Source organism: Choloepus didactylus, chromosome X, assembly GCF_015220235.1.
Source record: "Choloepus didactylus isolate mChoDid1 chromosome X, mChoDid1.pri, whole genome shotgun sequence".
NCBI classification, from domain to species: domain Eukaryota; kingdom Metazoa; phylum Chordata; class Mammalia; order Pilosa; family Megalonychidae; genus Choloepus; species Choloepus didactylus.
The window spans coordinates 10,196,355-10,213,604 of NC_051334.1; the positions used below are offsets into that span (position 1 = coordinate 10,196,355).

Genomic DNA, 17,250 nt, shown 5'->3' on the forward strand with positions numbered 1-17,250 from the left:
CGCGCGCCCAGTGATAGCCACGCTGGCAGCGTGGGCAAGGAGTGGGAGGGGGGCGCCCATTGCGCTGCATGAAAGGCGGGCGGTTGACCTCTGCATTGGGGCACTCCCGGGCAAAATGACCGCTCTGCCCGCACTTAAAGCAACCGGTGGTGGCGGCTAAGGCGGCAGTGACAGCGCCAGAGACAGCCTGGGCTAGGGACGCGGCAGCTGGGTCAAAGGCGCTGCAGGCGAGTACCCAATCGTATAGGCTTTTCTCCCGCAAGGGAAGAATAGCCTGCTTGCAAGGGGGATTGGCTCCCTCGAGAATGAGTTCTCGAGCGAGAGCCAGTTGGGCCTGGGGATCATTAACCTTTCGAGTGCAGGTTTCTTCAACCCTAGAGACAAAGGTGGCAAAAGGCTCATTTGGCTCCTGGAGGAGCTTGGTGAATTTAGTAGGCCGACAGGCGGAACAGTTGGCAAAAGCTCGCAAGGCGATTCCCCGAAGGATAGGCCAAAAGGTGGCAGGCGCATTAATATAGGCGGATGCATTTATAAACGCTCCCGTGCCCAAGTAGGCTTCGGGGTGATGATAGACTCCAGTGGCTGCGTCTTGCTCGCTTTGCTTAGCTGCTTCCGCCTGGAAGTGAGCACGCCAATCAACAAACTGGCCGGGGTTAAGAATGGTACGGGCAAGCGAGGCCCAGTCTTGGGGGAGGCAAAAGTCCATGGCGATATCCTGTAGTAATTGGGAAGCGTATGGGCTACCTAACCCGTCTTCCTTGACGGCCCTGCAAAGCTGCTTGATAGTATCTGAGTCAATGGGATACCAGTCGTACGGTTTCTGCGGTGTGGGGGTAAGGTTAAGAGGAAAGCAGCGAAAAGCACGAGAGAAAGGAGGACGCGCTTGCAGAGGGCCTGGCACGGGAGTGGGGGTAGGGGGAGCGTTGCCCCAAGGGTTGCCTTGAGGTGTAGAAGGCAGCCAGGGGTTGTTAGTCGGCAGGGTGGGAGGAGCGGCGGCAGCTGCCGGTAGCGGCTCCGAAGGGGAGCTCGCCGAAGGGGGAGGCGGAAGTGGGAGGCCCCAAGCGTCGCAAGATGGCGGCGCGGTGGGAGTGGCTAAGGCATAAGATGGTGGACTAGCCCCGTCCTGTGAAAGGGCGGGGCCCAAGGCATAAGATGGCGGACTAACTCCGCCCTGTGAAAGGGCGGGGTAAAGCGCATGCGGTTTCCGGCCCGGCTTAGGGCTGACGTCATCACTAGAGCACTTCCTCCCCTCAGTGGAAGAAGAAGGAGGAAGTTCGCCATTTTGGAGAGGCTTAGTATTGCTTTGTTTTTGGGGGGTGACTTCGAGCGCGTTGTTAATCTGCTCGACTAAGGATTCTGTGTCCGAATCGTGGTCCACATTAGTATCGCTGTCTGAATCTGTTGACTGGGTTGATAGGGCCTCCTTGGATTTAATGGGGCCTCGATCAGGGGGGAGGGAGCCTTGAAGGCAGGAGCGGACGGTTATTAAGGTGGGGAGCAAGCCGGGAGGGAAGCGCTTGCTCTCATGTTCCATGGCGTTGGTGACCCGATCAATAAGGCGATTATAAGTAACAGGGTCCCAAAGATGGCAAGTGGTGAGCCATGGGTTAAAGGGCAGCAGGAGGTCCCAGTATACTTGCAGCTGCCGGACAGACACCTTACAGCGATGTGTGTCTAGGAGACCCGCTAGAGCGCGAACTTGAGGTGCTTGGCGTGCAGATAGACGATTACCCATAGCGGAGGGGGAAAAAAGGGGGGGTTGTTTATTGAGTAAAGAAAATGAGGTAAACCGTGGCCGCGAGGCCGAAGGAGACGGCGAGAATAGAAAACAGGACCCTCTGGTAGCGAGAGCAGTTTGGGGGGGGGGCGGTTGCAAAGAGGCACACGGCGCCAAACAAAGAAACAAAGACACAAAGGACCACAGCAAAGTAATGGAGGGGAAGAGGGAAAGCTACTGGAGGAAGAGTGTTAGGAGGAATGGGGGGACATAGGAAGAGAAGACGAGAGGTAGTCGGGGGCAAAAGCCAGGTTAATGCGGGAAAGGAAGAGCGGCCCGGGCGCGGAGCGGCGTGGGAGAGGCGGCTCCGGACGTGGAGCGGCGAGGGAGAGGCGGCTCCGCGGGGCGGCGAGGGAGAGGCGGCCCTTACCTTGCAGGCGAGGAGAAGGGGAGTTGGAGAGGCGTCCGGGCGAGCGGGTGGTTTTACTGGACCGCTGCGTGGAGAGGACTTTTAATCCCAGGGTCGTGGGTTCGAGCCCCACGTTGGGCGCCAGTTGCGGTCGCAGTTGACTCGTCTGGGGGGGGGTGGCGGCCGGTTGCTAAATCCTAGGCTCTCGGGATTGCTCGGAGGGTACCGGCGGCGGGGGCTCTTTCCCGGAGGCGAGGGCGAGGCGGGGGACTGGGCCCGGTCCCCGGCGGTGGCGTGCAAGGTGTGGAGGGCGGCGAGAAGGAACAGGCGGGACACGTTTCTTTGAGGGTGAAGAAGCCAAGAGAGTTTATTAGGGGAGAGTACAAGCTTATATCGGGCGGTTTAGAGGGCAGGGTAGCTGTAGGGGTTAAAGGCTTGGATTGGTTCTGAGAGGGCGCGGAGGTTGATTGAAAAGGGGCGGGAGTTGCTCCGGTAACGAAGAGGGTGGAGGGTGCGGGTAAGGCACGGGGGGGGTTTTCTCCGGCAAGCCCTCCCCAACGGTTGTACTTTGGGGTGAGGAAATGGGGCCTGCATTCGGCTCCACTTTCTCAGGCCCGGGGGGCCGTGGAGGGCGCTACCACCCGTGCCCCACTACCTTTCCTAGGGGCTGATCAGTTCCCCTGGCCCAGGCCCGCCAAGTCGGAACTCGATAACAGTGTCCCGCATGGCACCTCCTCCTGTCTCTCCCATTCAACAACAAATTGGCACCGAGTCCTCACTGTAGGCCAGGTCCTGGTGCAACGAACCAAGAAGACAATGATCGCCCTAACCAGCCCTCTTCGTTTTGTTCATTGCTCTCTGAGCACATCCTCAGTATTCACACCTTCTGCCTCGCCTCCTGATTGGAAAAAGCTTTGCCTGTCTCGCTTCTTTTTCTTTTTTGTAAGCAAGCTCATTCAAGTTTTATTTTACGTATATTTGCATGCATATATATAGAATCTGAACCTTTCTCTGTTTCCGTCATTTATTTTATTTTCAATACTTTTCTTTTCTTTTAGAATAGTTTCTTTTAGAATCGTTTCAGATTGACAGAGAAGTTGCAATGACAGTATAGATAGAGTTCCCATATACCCCGCACTGCGTTTCCCCTTTTGATAGCATTTTTTGTTATATTAGGGTACATTTGTCACAATGAATGAACCAATACTGATACACTATAATTAGTCCAACCTCATACTTTCTTGGGATTTCATTAGTTTTCTCCCTAACGTCCTTTTTCTGTCCCAGGATCCCATCCAGGATCCCACATGACATTTAGTCATTAGGTCTCCTTGGCTCCTCTGGGTTGTGACGATTTCTCAGATTTTCCTTGTTTTTGATGACTTTGACTGTTTTGAGTATTGGACAGGTATTTTGCAGACTGCCCCTCAATTTGGATTTGTTTGATGTTTTTTGCATGATGAAACTGGGGTTATGGGTTTGGGGAAGGAAGAAGTGCCCTTCTCAACACATCACAGCAAGGGGTCATGCTATCAACATGACTCACCACTGGCGATGCTGACCTTGATCACCTTGTCTGGGAACTCCTGTCAATACCTAAATTTACTTTGGTGGACCTGGAGCAGCAGGGATTCATATTGACATACATGCAATCTGTCACTGAAGAAATAAATTTGACCATGATGATGAAATTTTATAAAAAGAAGTGGGAAGTAAGGACACAGGGTTGAGAGGAACCAGACAACCCACCAGCATCCTCTTCTCAAAACACTGATTGACTATTTGGTACAATTTGGCTTTTGACATTCATGAAGGGAGAAGTTGAAAGAACACAAGAGCAGAAGTTGAGTGCTGAGAATTCCAATACTGTGCTCTACCACTATTGCACCCTTGACCTTTGGCTTCAGTTCCCACATCCATGAAGTAAGACGGCCCTTCCAGGTCTAAGAACTGTAGGTTCTTTGTGGTGTCTTGGCCCATTGTTTGGGAGACACTGACTTGAGAAAACATAGGAAAGGGTTGCAACTAATGGAAAGATGCAGGTTTTCAGATAGTTCTCCTTAACCGAAGATCTACTCAAGAAGGGAACTTGCTGGAGGCTGCAGGGACTTTGCCTTGTCTCTGTACCTGTGCAGTCAGACATGCTGTTGGAAAGAGATGGTCCCATTCATCATGATGAAGTGAGTTTCAGTTTGGTTTAGCTGGACCACCATGTACAATTGCGCAAGTTGTCTCCTGCACAAGGCCACGTGAGGGCTTTAACGTAGCTCTCCCTTCTCTTACCCAGCTCTGTGGCCTGGTGTGGGCAACATCGGCCCAGAAGGATAGTACTTTTAGCCTACTCATTCTCTCAGAAGGACACCATTTTCTAATTGTCACTGAGGCATGGTGCAGACCAGCACTTTAAGCTTTTGTTTTAAATGAGAAATAATAGTACAAATAGAAAACAACTGGCTGAGATTGGGAATGAGCATAATAGGGTAGGTATAAGTCAGAGTGAGTGCTAAGACTGGGAGGGCTCACGAAGAATGGGTTAAAGGATCTAGGAGTGAGGGAGGAAGGGAAGGGAGGGAAGGAGGGAGCTGTGGAATTGTTGTAAACAGTTCAGGAGGAACATGAAAGAGACAATACCTCCTACCCACTTCTGTCCGCATCCTGCGACTCATGTCACCTGCACTCTGCGCCGACTGAGTTAGAGCAACCTGCTTTCAGGGGCCAAGTGAAGCTGTAAAATGGCACCCCCGACCCGGGCTCACAGCAGCTGTCCCCTCAGTAGCTCTGCCTCTCAACCTGAAGCGAGAACAGGAGCACATCAGATCTGGCCTTTGTGTGATGGAATCCTCTTTGTGCATTTCTCCATCCAAATCCTTCACTCAAAATATTGTTCTTTGTCTCCCCCTGAGTACCTCTTTGTTGCTCAGATGTGGCCCTCTCTCTAACTGAGCCATCTCGACAGGTGAACTCGCTGCCCTCCCCCCTACGTGGGACCCGACTCCCAGGGCTGTAAATCTCCCTGGCAATGCAGAATATGACTCCCGGGGATAGATGTGGACCCGGCATCGTGGGACTGAGAGTATCTTCTTGACCAAAAGGGGGATGCAAAATGAGACAAAATAGTTTCAGTGGCTGAGAGATTTCAAATGGAGTCGAGAGGTCATTCTGGTGGACATTCTTATGCACTATATAGATAACACCTCTTAGGTTTTAATGTATTAGAATAGCTAGAAGTAAATACCTGAAACTACCAAACTCCAACCCAGCAGTCTGGACTCCTGAAGACAATTATATAATAATGTAGATTACAAGGGGTGACAGTGTGATTGTGAAGACCTTGTGGATCACACCCCCTTTATCTAGTGTATGGATGAGTAGAAAAATGGGGATAAAAACTAAAGGACAAATGGGGTGGGATGGGGGATTATTTGGGTGTTCTTTTTTCACTTTTATTTTTTATTCTTGTTCTGGTTCTTTCTGATGTAAGGAAAATGTTCAGAGATAGATTGTGGTGATGAACGCATAACTGTGTTATCATACTGTGGACAGTGGATTGTATACCATGGATGATTGTATGGTGTGTGAATGTATTTCAATAAAACTGAATTTAATTAAAAAAAAAATATTGTTCTTTTACACGATTCCTTCCACTTTAGCCTCTTCTATCTTTAACGGTGAGTCCTTTTTTTTTTTTTTCCCTGAATCCTGACAAATAACTGATTCCTGGCACCTGGTGTTTCCCTGGGCCTCGAGCCCTCTCCAGGCTTCCAAGTCCAGTCTCCTTGTTGCAGCCCTGATGTGGGGAAGCCATTTGCTGCCACATGAATTCTCTGGTGGCCATCAACTTCAAAGGAAGGGATTGCGGCCAGGCCTGGGTAAGGTCCCTGAGAGTGGTTCTCCAGGCCTACTCAGGGCAACCACCCAGAGATGAGTGAAGGGCTTCGTAATGAGGATAACAAGAGTAATCATAACCACACCAGCTCTACCTGTTGTGTGCTTACTCTGTGCCAGGTACTGTTTCCCAGGTTTCACAAGTATTAACTCGATTTATCCTCCAAGCCACTGTATAAGGAAGATACTTTTATTCTTACCCCATTTGATAGATGAACAAACTTGGAGGCTCAAAGAGGCTTATCTGCCCCAGCTGGGTATTCGTGTGTCTGTTGCGTGGTAGGCTTGCCTGGGAGGAGGGGTTAAAGACAGCTCTTCCTCATTTCAGAATAAAGCTCTGTGCCCGCATGGGCAGCAAGAGGAAGAGCTAGGAAAAACTGGTTGTGAGAGATGCCCAAGGGCTTTTTGCCCCCACAGGGCAGGCGGGGGGAGAGCAGGCCTGGCTGCTGGAGGCCGGTTCCAGGAATCGTGCGGCAAGTGGATCATCTGGTTCCTTTCCACATAGGACTGGACTCCTGGTTCCCAGTCACCTTCCGTGGAGCAATTGGCTGCAACAGTGTGTCATGGGAACACAGGCTCAGGGCACAACAGAACCTTTCAGCAAATGATCTCTCCATGACTCCCACAGCATAAAGAGTACAGAGGGGCAAATAGCCTCTTTGTTACTCACACAGCAAAAGGAGTCCAAAAGAACAGGGGAAGAAGTCTTGGGTGACCGAAAACTGCTCTGCATAGGGTCGATGGATGGCACCTCCGCACACTCCACTTGGCACCAGAGAAGAGAGACAAATCTAGACCGTTTGAGTGTGGTTTTTATCCACCTTGGGGGGAAGGGAGCCCTGCCACAGAGAATTCCTGCCTTGATTAGCATGTGGGGCTGCTTCCCCCGGTTATCAGGTTTACAGACCGGCCGGGTCTTCTCATTAGACTTAACATCCCCCCATGTTGTGGAATGGAAGCAGACTGATACACACCATTGCACAACAGAAGAGGAGGTGGGGAGAGTGGCAGGTGAGGGCTGGGAGATGGCCTCTGAGCATGTGACTGTGACTTCCCCAGCACCTTCCTGCCCTGGTGTCAATTCTATTTTCATTTTCATCTTTTATGGTTATTAGGTGGTGTGAGAAAAGCTGTGAAGGCTTATTTGATTTGAGTAAATAGCTCATTTTTATGAGTTTGCAGGTGGACACCAGACTGTATGCAATGACAATCCAAGCATGCACCATGCTTTATGAAATCAGAATCAACTGGTTGCCTGGAAGCCAGGCATGTGAGTCCAGCTTTTCTCAAAAGACAAACTCTCCAGCCACAAGAAGCCATGCTGAACTCACTACTGGAAGTCATTTTTGTTTACGTTCATACTCCATTTCTGAGCAAACATTCCAAGGGAAACAAAGACACTTGGTGGCAGTCAGGTAGGGTCTTTGAGCTCACTGTCACAAAGGTTTTTGGTTAGGACACAAAGCCACAGGCTGTGCTCTCTGATGCCATGGGGATCCCCTCTAAAAGGGCACATCAAGCCCTAAATCACCTTAAGGACCAGTCGTTAGAGTTCAGTTTAGGAATAGTTGCCCAAGCCTATGCCTTCTGAAAGATATTCCTTCTTTCAAAGGCTTTTCAAAGTCCATATGTTGAAAGAGAGGTAGGTAATGGAGAAAAGGAGACCAAAGGTCTGCCGGGGGGGGGGGGGGAGGAGAGGAGAAAAAAGAAGGGAAAAGAAAGGAAAAGAAAAGAAATATGTGTATCTATATGAGAATGTCACCTTCACCCACCCTATCCCCACTGGCATTTCCTCCCATTCAAGGGGCATAAGGTGAAAGGAAACACATCATATCCCATTCCAAACTCTATTCTTTTGGCCAGGGATGGGAAAACTCTGTAAAGGACAGATGGTAAATATTTTAGGCTTTGCAGGTCCAGAGGCAAAATCGAGGATATTATGTAGGTACTTACATAATGAGACGGAAACAAATTTCCACAATTTTTTAAATGGATGAAATTCAAAATATAATACTATTCATTGGGTACAGTTTTTTTTTTTTTTAATTTAAATCTAGTATCGAGAAGAATGAACTTCTTTTCTGGGGTAATAACATTTTGTTTAATTGGAGTTTAAAGTTAGTGTTCTTTATCATCAAATAGATTGGCAATGTTTATCTGCAAAATTTATTCTTTGCTCTTGGGCCATAGAAAACCCGATGGCAGGCCGGATTTGGCCCACAGGCCACAGTTTGCTGACCCTGGCTCTTGGCTCAACCATCTGAGGCCCTCTCTCCAAGGGTTTAAAATACAACTCAGTCATCAGACCAAATCCAGAAAATTAAATTTCCCTGCCTCACAAATGCTCATCATCCATTCACTCACTCATTCAAAGGACATTTCTCCAGCTTATGTGCCAGATGCTGGATGAGGCACAGTGACACCCAGGAGAAAGACGCCCTCTCTGTAGTCACAGCCTTGTGGGGACACCCACACTCTCCTGTGCTATGTCCTAGATCAGAAATGTACAGGACAAAGATGAAGCAACACTTGAGTTATTTAATTACATCCGTAGATTCTATAACCATAGATGAGTTTGAACCATCTGAAATTGAGTACAAATTTGCGGTAAAGTTAAAAAGAAAAAAAAAAAGAATAAAGTTTTCTAAATAAAAGGAAAAAGAAACGTCCTATTTTCTCTCCCTAATTTCCCCCTAATCCCATTCTCCAAAGCTATCTGGTGTTAACAGTTTGGTGCATATCCTCTCAAATGGCACCCCATTCCCCCACCCCCACACAAATATAAACAAACACACAAAGACACACTGCATCTTTGTCTGGCTTAGGTTATATTTAGTTCATTTTATAAATGACTCCCCCCCCCATTTCAGTTTTGAAATTTTAAAACTCAGTCAATAAATGATTTGGCAACAGTTAAGAAATCACAAGTTCCCCTCTTCCCACAAAAACATCTGCAAACCACATACTAGGTTCTGCTGATGGTAAAAAGGCCGATTTGAGGAAGTTAGCCAGTTTCTTTTCTCTGCATGCACCTACTGCAAAGAGGGTGCCAACTCTACAATGCTGCAAGTTATGGCATGAGAAATTAGAAAGGCCCTCAACAGAAAAGCGGTAAGCCACTTCTGTTCTTTTAACTAGGCTTTGCAACAAACTATGTGATTTCTGACACAGAAATATAGCTTGGTGGCAAATGGTGTTAAAGAAAGTAATGAACTGGCAAATAAGCATAACAGGTTAAGTATTGAAACAACTCCAAATGTAGACAAAGTGGCTTGGTATATGCTCTTTAATTTGTGTGTCTGTTAGTACAAACTAATCAGGGCATACATTTTGAAAATCAAACACAGTAATGGTTCCATTAATTGAACAGGAAAATAAGAAAACTCCAAATTAGAAATTTAAGTGGACTATTACTTTCTGACCCTGCCAGAGACAATATTCTCTTTTAGAACAACAGGGTTGGAGGTGAAAGGGGAAAGGCAAGTGTTTTCCCTTTGCTACATTGGCTACAGGGGCAAGGTGCTAGTGATGAGGGGATGCCTGAGCTTAATATACAACTAAAAGCTTAAAGATCAATATTAATCGCTACTTTTCTCCTTCAGAGTTAAGTAACGTGTTACTATTTCTATAACCGTTATTCTGTAGTGTCAAGATACAGCAGTTTTTATGGTCAAGAACTGTCTTACTGAAAAATAAACAGACTTCACAATTATTTTTAAATGATGTATTTTCTAGAAAATTCAATGTGGTTTATGAACATTTGAAAAATATGACTTCAAGAGAATTTCATCCAAAATTTACCTTATTTTTTTCCACACGCATTTAGTGCTTAATAAGGTTCTTGGAGTCATTTTTTTTTTTACAACCATTTCATGTTTATTTAAATTCTTGAAGTTACGTTTTTACAGCCATTTAATGCTCATTATAGATCCTGAAGGTAAATTAATTTTGCACTAAAATTTTATGATGCTTTACAAGATGACTGCAATGGCCCAACTGCAACTGCAGTTGAAATTATCCAATTTCTCCTTGATATTTGTAAACTGCTGTGATGGCCAATATAACTGTATTATAAGAAAGTAGAAACAGAATAATAAAATCAAACTAAACTTGGGATGATGCCATGCCTCCCTCCTACCGGTGGCAGGTGGAGGTCCAAGACCTAGCAGACTCTTCATCCGAGAGTAAAGGTTCTTACTCAGCCTTGGCTACATCTTAGAAACATGGGGGGAGCTTTAAAAAGTCCTGCCGCCCAGGCTGAATCCCAGGCCAATGAAGTCGGCATCGATGGGGATGGGCCCAGGCATCTGTAACTTTTAAAATTGCCAGGTACCTCCAATGTGCAGCCAAAGTTGAAAACCATTGCCTTAGAGTAAGAGATAATCCATTATGTCTGACCTTTCAATAAAGAGCACAGTCATTTTTTTAGGGAATGGGGAGGCTCTGGGGAGACCTGAAGCTTATTCATTAGCCCCTTGGTATGATTTCAAAAAGGAAAGTAAAAGTTCCAAATATGCTTTATCTGAAAAGCTGAGGCTGTGGATGAAGTTCATTCTCCCACTTTGGTCCTTCAGAGAATAAACCCGAAACTGTACAGAGCTCGTGAGCAAGCAGGCAGTCTCATGGAAGACCCCAGGGTTACAGAGTGCTAGGGTATCTTGTAAGGGAGAGTATCATTGCCCATGTTTAGTCTTTGCAACTCGATTGGGTATTATTTCTAAGCATGTCTTAGTGTTATCTCCAGTGTCCACTGAAGGGAAAGTCACTCCAATGGAATGTCTTTTGATCTCACCTGAGTTATTAAATGAAGCTGAGGGATTTGTTGCTTTTAACTAGTAGGCCTAACTTATGACTATTCAGGGCTATAAAGACATAGCAAATTTAAATGTACAACCCATGGTGCTGGGTAGGCATTAGCAAATACAGACTGTGTTGGCTTTTTCAGACAATTACAAAGAACAGCTAGTTAGCAAATATGGTCCAAAGCTAGTGGGATTTCCGGTCGTTCCATGGGATGGCAGAGAATCTGGAAGTTGTGATAGGCTGATTGGCATATGAATGCTGGATGTCCATGTATGGCTATGCTCTCTCTGCTGATACTCAAAACCAGATCACTGCCAACTAGCCCCTAGGTTCCAGGCCTCCCGATTCTTTAACCACTCAGCTAGATCCAGGCTCAACTTCAGTTCTGCCACCTACGAGCTGTGTGGCCTTGAACAAATGAACATCAGGTTTCAGGTCTGTAAAACAGGCTTATGATAGCACCTGCCTCATTGCCTTTTATGAGGATTAAACGGGAAAATGTATGAAAAACACTCACCCTGGTATCTGCCCCCTGGAAAAGCACTCAAGAAATGCTCCCTGTAGTATTTCCCGGAATCCAAAATGCATAATTTTTCACATTTTAATGTTTGCGAAATCGGGACCCATCTTTTCACTATGTGCACTGAATATGGTAGTGTCTTTTGTCTTCCAAAGCAGTTAATAAAGCAATCCAGTCTGGAGTGGAGAAACTAAAATAGCAGGTATTAATTGTAAATTTCCTCTAAGGTGACAAATTCTAAGTCTGTAGCTCTCCACTTCTTAATGAATTTGCTTTTATAAGGGCTCAGTTGTCAATGCTATCTACTGCAAAAGAGTCAGAATCTAGGAAAAGTTAGAAATGTTTCCAGTTTGGCCAAAGTGCAGCTCTGGTCGAATCCCACATCATGCCAAACAACTCATTAATTCCACTGGGGGGAATTATTCACATTTTATAATCAATAGGTGCTCTCGGCCCTTTAGTATTAGGGGCACATCAGCAGGACCCATCCTGAGGCAGGGGTGCAGCTGGGGAGGTGACCTGAGGCAAATCACACCTCCTCAAAGGGCAATCGGGCTGACTTTGAAGGAAATTTGTGAAGAGAAAGGAAGGAGACAGCGGGTTTGGCTTGTGGGTGGCCTAGGAAGGAGGGGTGTAAAGAGGAAAAGCTGTTTATTCCACACAGGCAGCTTTAGGTTCCCCCCAGACCACCTTTGCCCATAGGCTGTATAGAAAAACCTGCAGGATTTATTTTAGCAACATCTGGTCATGTCACTTCTCTTGCACCCAGCGCTTCCAAACCCTTCCCTGCCTCAGCCATCGCCCCCAGACTGGGTTCTTGGGGTGGCCCCTCAGCCCACTCTGATTCTCAGGGTGTCTTGTCCTCAGCTAAGGCAGATTTTCTGGGCTGCTCTTAAAAGGACACAGGTCTTTTAAAAATATGTTTTTGGCATCCACTGGGGCCCACCCAGTTTGTAAGGAAGATTTGGGTGAGGACTGAGAGAGGTTGCTCTCCTTTTACTAGTTGGTTCCTTCAGAGCCCGGAGGAGAAAACTGTCTTGCCGTGCTAATTGTATGCTATGGACCCAAGCAAAGAATTGATTATGCATGGAAAATAAGAAAACAGGCGTGAAATTGCTTCCTCAGTAGCTAGCAGCAGCTGTATTTGGCCAGGAGGGGGAAAGCTAAGCAGATTTCTTTTTTTCGTGATCCTTATGCTTCCTTTAAAGAAATGGGTCCTGTTTTTTGTTGTTGTTGTTGTTGTTTCTTTCAGGGTGCTCTGAGGCAACAGGCAGTGAAAGCCCTGGCCCAGGAGACCCAGTTAGCGGATGTTTTCTATGCAGTGAGCCTCTCGCGGTGTCCGCCTGCTAGCTCTAACTTGTCCCAGCAGTGGGTTCCACTCATTCACCTGCTCCCTCCTCTTCCTCTCCTGTTTTGATCTTCTATTCTGCCACTTCCACTCCATCTTGACCCTTCACTTCATCAGCTCCCCCAACCTAATAATCTTGAAAGATAGTTTCCTGGAGGTCTGATCTAAGCCCACACCATTATCGACAACCAGGCCCACTTCTCTTTAGGCACAGCAGGCACAGCATGATAGTTTAAGCAAAGGCTGTACTTCCTTTTAAAATCAGGGGAAAAAATGAATATAATCCATCCTGGGTTATATTCGTCTTTAAACCAATGTAATCATAAAATATAATTTTTAACTTTTTTTAATGCAAGAAGGGGCTCAAGAAGGTCCTAACTTGGCCCCATGAAAAATGTCAAAATAAAAACTTGAGCAAAGTTTGGTCAGCTCTCAGCGAGTCTCATTGAACCAATTCATGAATTGGGGAGATTTCAATCACCAGGAGTTAGAGAGGAATTCTGCTAAACAAAGAGAGCAACAGGCTTTTATAGACAGAAAAAGAGAGGGCGTGAGGAGGAAATCTTCATTGGTTATGCAGACTACATTTCTTAATATAGTTAGTGCAGGTGTAGGCGGTTGCTTAGCAACGAGGAAGTGAGCTGGCTAAGAACAGGTAATCGGGGATAGCTGATAATGGCTGATTTAAATTCTGTTTTCTGGGCGGGCCAGGCATTTACAGGGAACAGAAGCTTAGATTTTGGTTTTGCTGACATGGGGCTTAGCATGGGCACCTCCATGTTGGGCCTACTTGGTTCTATTTATTACAACCACACTCTGCTTCCTGAGTTAGCAGATATGCCAAGGCAAGTTCAGGAATTGCTAATGTGTCCCTAATGTGGGCCAGAACAATGTCAAAGTTCAGACTTTGTATTTTAGCGCATATACCATATATTACAAAGCACTTCCGACGTGCCTGGGGGAGCCCCTGTTCCGAGGCACAGGGACACTTCTGCTGTGAGACAAGAATGCTCACACCAAGTGGGCAAATAAAGACTAAGGTAGCCTTTGGTCAGTTCAGATCCGGTTGTGTTGCCAAATAAGTTACCCCAAACAAAACAAAATAAAACCCTTTGGTGCTCAGACCTTTTAGGATTTCAGAATTGCAGAGAAGGGATAGAGGATCTATACCAGATAGACCTGCTTGAAGAAAATAAACTGTAAATTATTGTCCTGCGAGCCAGAAGGCCTCACTCTGCTAATTGCTGTTCCTCTGATTTGTTTTTCTTTTTTCCTTTTCGCTCACTCGATCTCTATCTTTCACATTGGCTGAAGTCCTCAGGTGACTGGTGATGGCTGTTATTTCATATTTAAGGGTGGACACCAGAGCTGTTGATTAGGACAGAGCTAGGTGACTGATGAGTCTCACCACAGGATGGGTGGGGGTGAGTCAGCTTTTTGGTCAGGGCAAGCCCAGTGCCATCTGCAGCTCTTTTCTGTTGTGGAAGGCCGAGACCGGGCTGAGGCATGTGAGGTGCTCACTTCAGGCACACAGTTTAAGGGGGAGCCCAAGATACTCAGTAATCAAGATAAATAATGTTTGAATGCAGCATTTAAAAATGTCAAATTGGCAAACTCTGACCAAGGAGCATGTCACCTGTTTTTGGTAAATAAAATTTCATCAGAACCAGGACCGGGATTAGGTGAGGTGAGTGAAGCTGGGTCATGCAAGTGCAGCATCATACTCTGTCTTGATTTAAAATGTTGATATTTTGTTCATCGTGGGTTTTATTTTGGGGGCGCATTAATTTGATTTTTTAAAATACTGCATTATAATATTATTTATCCTGATGACTGAGCCCGATGGATGCTAGAGTTTCCAGAGCTGAGGGAGGGCAGAGTGTGGGGTCCCACACTTCCATACACAGACTGTCCTTTCAGCCTCATGTTTTCTCTATGGCAGTTTGTCTCCTGCCTTCACTTGTATCTGAACTCCTGAGTCTGAGGCTCTTGGTTTCAACTTTTCCAAAGAGTAAGTCTTTGGATGGGTATCAGGACAGGTCTAATGTCTCCTCATGCACACTCGAAACCAATCCACCGTCCAGCCCCACCTAGCTTGCCACCTTCCAAGGTACATGGTACCTCCAAGTCCTGAGGCTCTGTGACGTGAACTGACTTTTCCCTGGATGAATTAAGGTTTCAGCCTTCTCTGCTCTGCAATGTCACCTACTGCTCATCCATCTGCTTTCCATCTCCCTAAACTGTTGTCCTTGCTTGTCTGCTACAGTCTCCTCTTAAGCCCTCTTTGACCTTGTAGGGGTCTCTGCCTTTTTTATCACTTCAGTGGGCCTTCAGAACAGAGAGGATCGACTGTCAGGTTGAACAACAGAAGCATTTTTCTCTTTCTTAGGTTTCTCTCTCTCTCTCTCTCTCTCCCTCCCTCCCTCCCTGCCTGCCTGCCTCCCTCCCTCTCTTTTGCATAGTTGCCCTTCCTCTCTCTATTTCAATTGCACAATTGCTCTTGGTATGATGTGAAGAGCAAAGCAATTCACCTCTGTGATCTTCCCTCCCCCAAACCTGTAACTCCAGTTGAATCCTGACAAAAACACCAGGCAAATCCAATTCAGGGGCATTCTACATTCCCATCCTCCTTTCTGCCTTTATTTTTTTGCACAGTACTTTCTACCATCTGAGATACTATCATTTAATGTATGCCCCATATGGGTGGAGATTTTTAATCTTGTTTTGTTCATTGCTCTTTTCCCAGCTTGGAAACAGTTCCTGAAATAAAGTAGATGCTCAATAGTTATTTGTTGAATGAAGGAATGAATGCGTGCAGAGCTGCCTTATTAACTGCTGCATACTATTCCATTGTGCGACTATATCATAATTTAGTTAACCAGCCTACTACTATTAGATTATTCCCAATCTTTTGCTATTACAAACAGCCCTGAATTGAACTTTCTTGCATACAGTCATTTGCATATGTGAAGGTATATCTTCAGGATCTATTTCTAGAATTGAAATTGCTGAGTCTAAGTATATGTTTTCAATTTGGATAGATATTACAAACTGCTCTCCATCTTAGAGGCAGTGGTAATTTAGTCTCCTACTAGCAAAATACGAGTACCTGTTTCCCCACATCCTCACCTATACAATAGAATCAGTTAACATTGGTATCTAGGTGTAATTTTTTGAGTGAAGTTGAGTATCTTTTCCTATGTTTGAGAGTTATTTACATTTCCCTTTTCTGTGAACTGTTTGTTCATATCCCTTTGTCCATTTTTCTGTTGGGTTATTTGTCTTCTCATTTATGTATAAAGTCTTTACGTTAACCCCATCTGAAATATTTTATCCCACTGGAATTTTTCTGGCATAAAATGTAAGATACAGACGCCTTATTTTTTTCCAAATGGAGACCAAGTTCAACCATCATTTATTGAATAATCTTTTGCTCACTGATTTGATATGCTGCCTTTATCATATACTAAATATCCTATATATACTAAATATACTAAATACCCTATGAATATGGATCTATTTCTGCACTCTCTGTTTCGTTGGGGTGCTGGTACATCATGTGCCGGTACCATGTGTTTTAATAATTACAGTTTTCGATTATGCAAGTATCTAATAGGGCAATCCTGCTCATTATTACTCCTTTGAGAATGGGTCACTTCTATCTTATCTTCTAATAGGTCCTTGCTGGTGTATATTAAGGCTGTTGATTTCTATACATTAATTTGATCCCTAATAACCATACTAAATTTTCCAACTACTTAGAATAGTTATTTTTCTGTATGATTGTCTTGGGTAAACAATTGAACCATCTGCAGAAAATGGTGATCTTTATATCATCCTTTATGCAGCCTAATTTATCTCATTGTCTAATTGCATTGGTTAGTTACTCTAGAACAATGAAAAAATAATAGAGTCTTGCTCCTGCTCTCAATGGGAATGCCTTTAGAGGTTCCCTGTTAAGCATGATACTGGCATGTACTTTTTCCTTAAATGTCAAGGAAATATCCATCTATTTCCATGTTAATATGTGTTTTTGTCAAGAATGGTATGTCATTTGATCAAGTACCTCTCTTATAGTATCTTTGGAGATGATAATATTTCTCCTTTTTGATCTAATATGCAGGATATATAAAGTATATTAATATACAGCTTGATATTAAACCTACTTAATTTCTTTCCTTTTCTCCCTGCCCCTCCCCCCACATCCTTGGTCATGTTATATTATTATTTTAGTACACTACTGGGTATTCACTTAGGCATTTTTGCAATGATGTTTATAAGTATAATTTGTCTGTAGTTTTCTTTTCCTCTGCTATCTTTTTTGTGTTTGTTTTTTTCTTGTAAAAATGCTATGCCTGTTTCATAAGAATAATTGTAAGTTTCCCTTCTTTTCCTATGATATTTAAGTGTTTAAATAGGATTGGAGTTGACTTGGTAGTAGAATTCAGCTCTGAAACATCTGGACCTGGTGCTCTTTTAGGGAGTAACTCTTTGACAACTTTCTCTATTTGTTCTCTGATAATTGGTCTGCACATTTTCTATCTTTTCTGGAATCAGTTTATATTTAC

The 17,250-nt window shown here is 45.1% G+C and overlaps 1 protein-coding gene across 2 annotated transcripts in view; it reads left to right on the forward strand.

Moving 5' to 3' along the window:
• Positions 1–17,250, forward strand: part of TLR8 (toll like receptor 8) — a 78,603-nt gene that overhangs the window by 54,383 nt on the left and 6,970 nt on the right. Inside the window, exon 1 of one of the 2 annotated variants that reach the window (XM_037821266.1) lies at positions 9,042–9,122. The exons of the other annotated variant lie outside the window; for it this stretch is intronic. The gene's annotated coding sequence lies outside the window, so the exon portion shown is untranslated. Of the gene's footprint in view, positions 1–9,041; positions 9,123–17,250 lie in introns of those variants that run through there. 2 annotated transcript variants of the gene reach the window in all.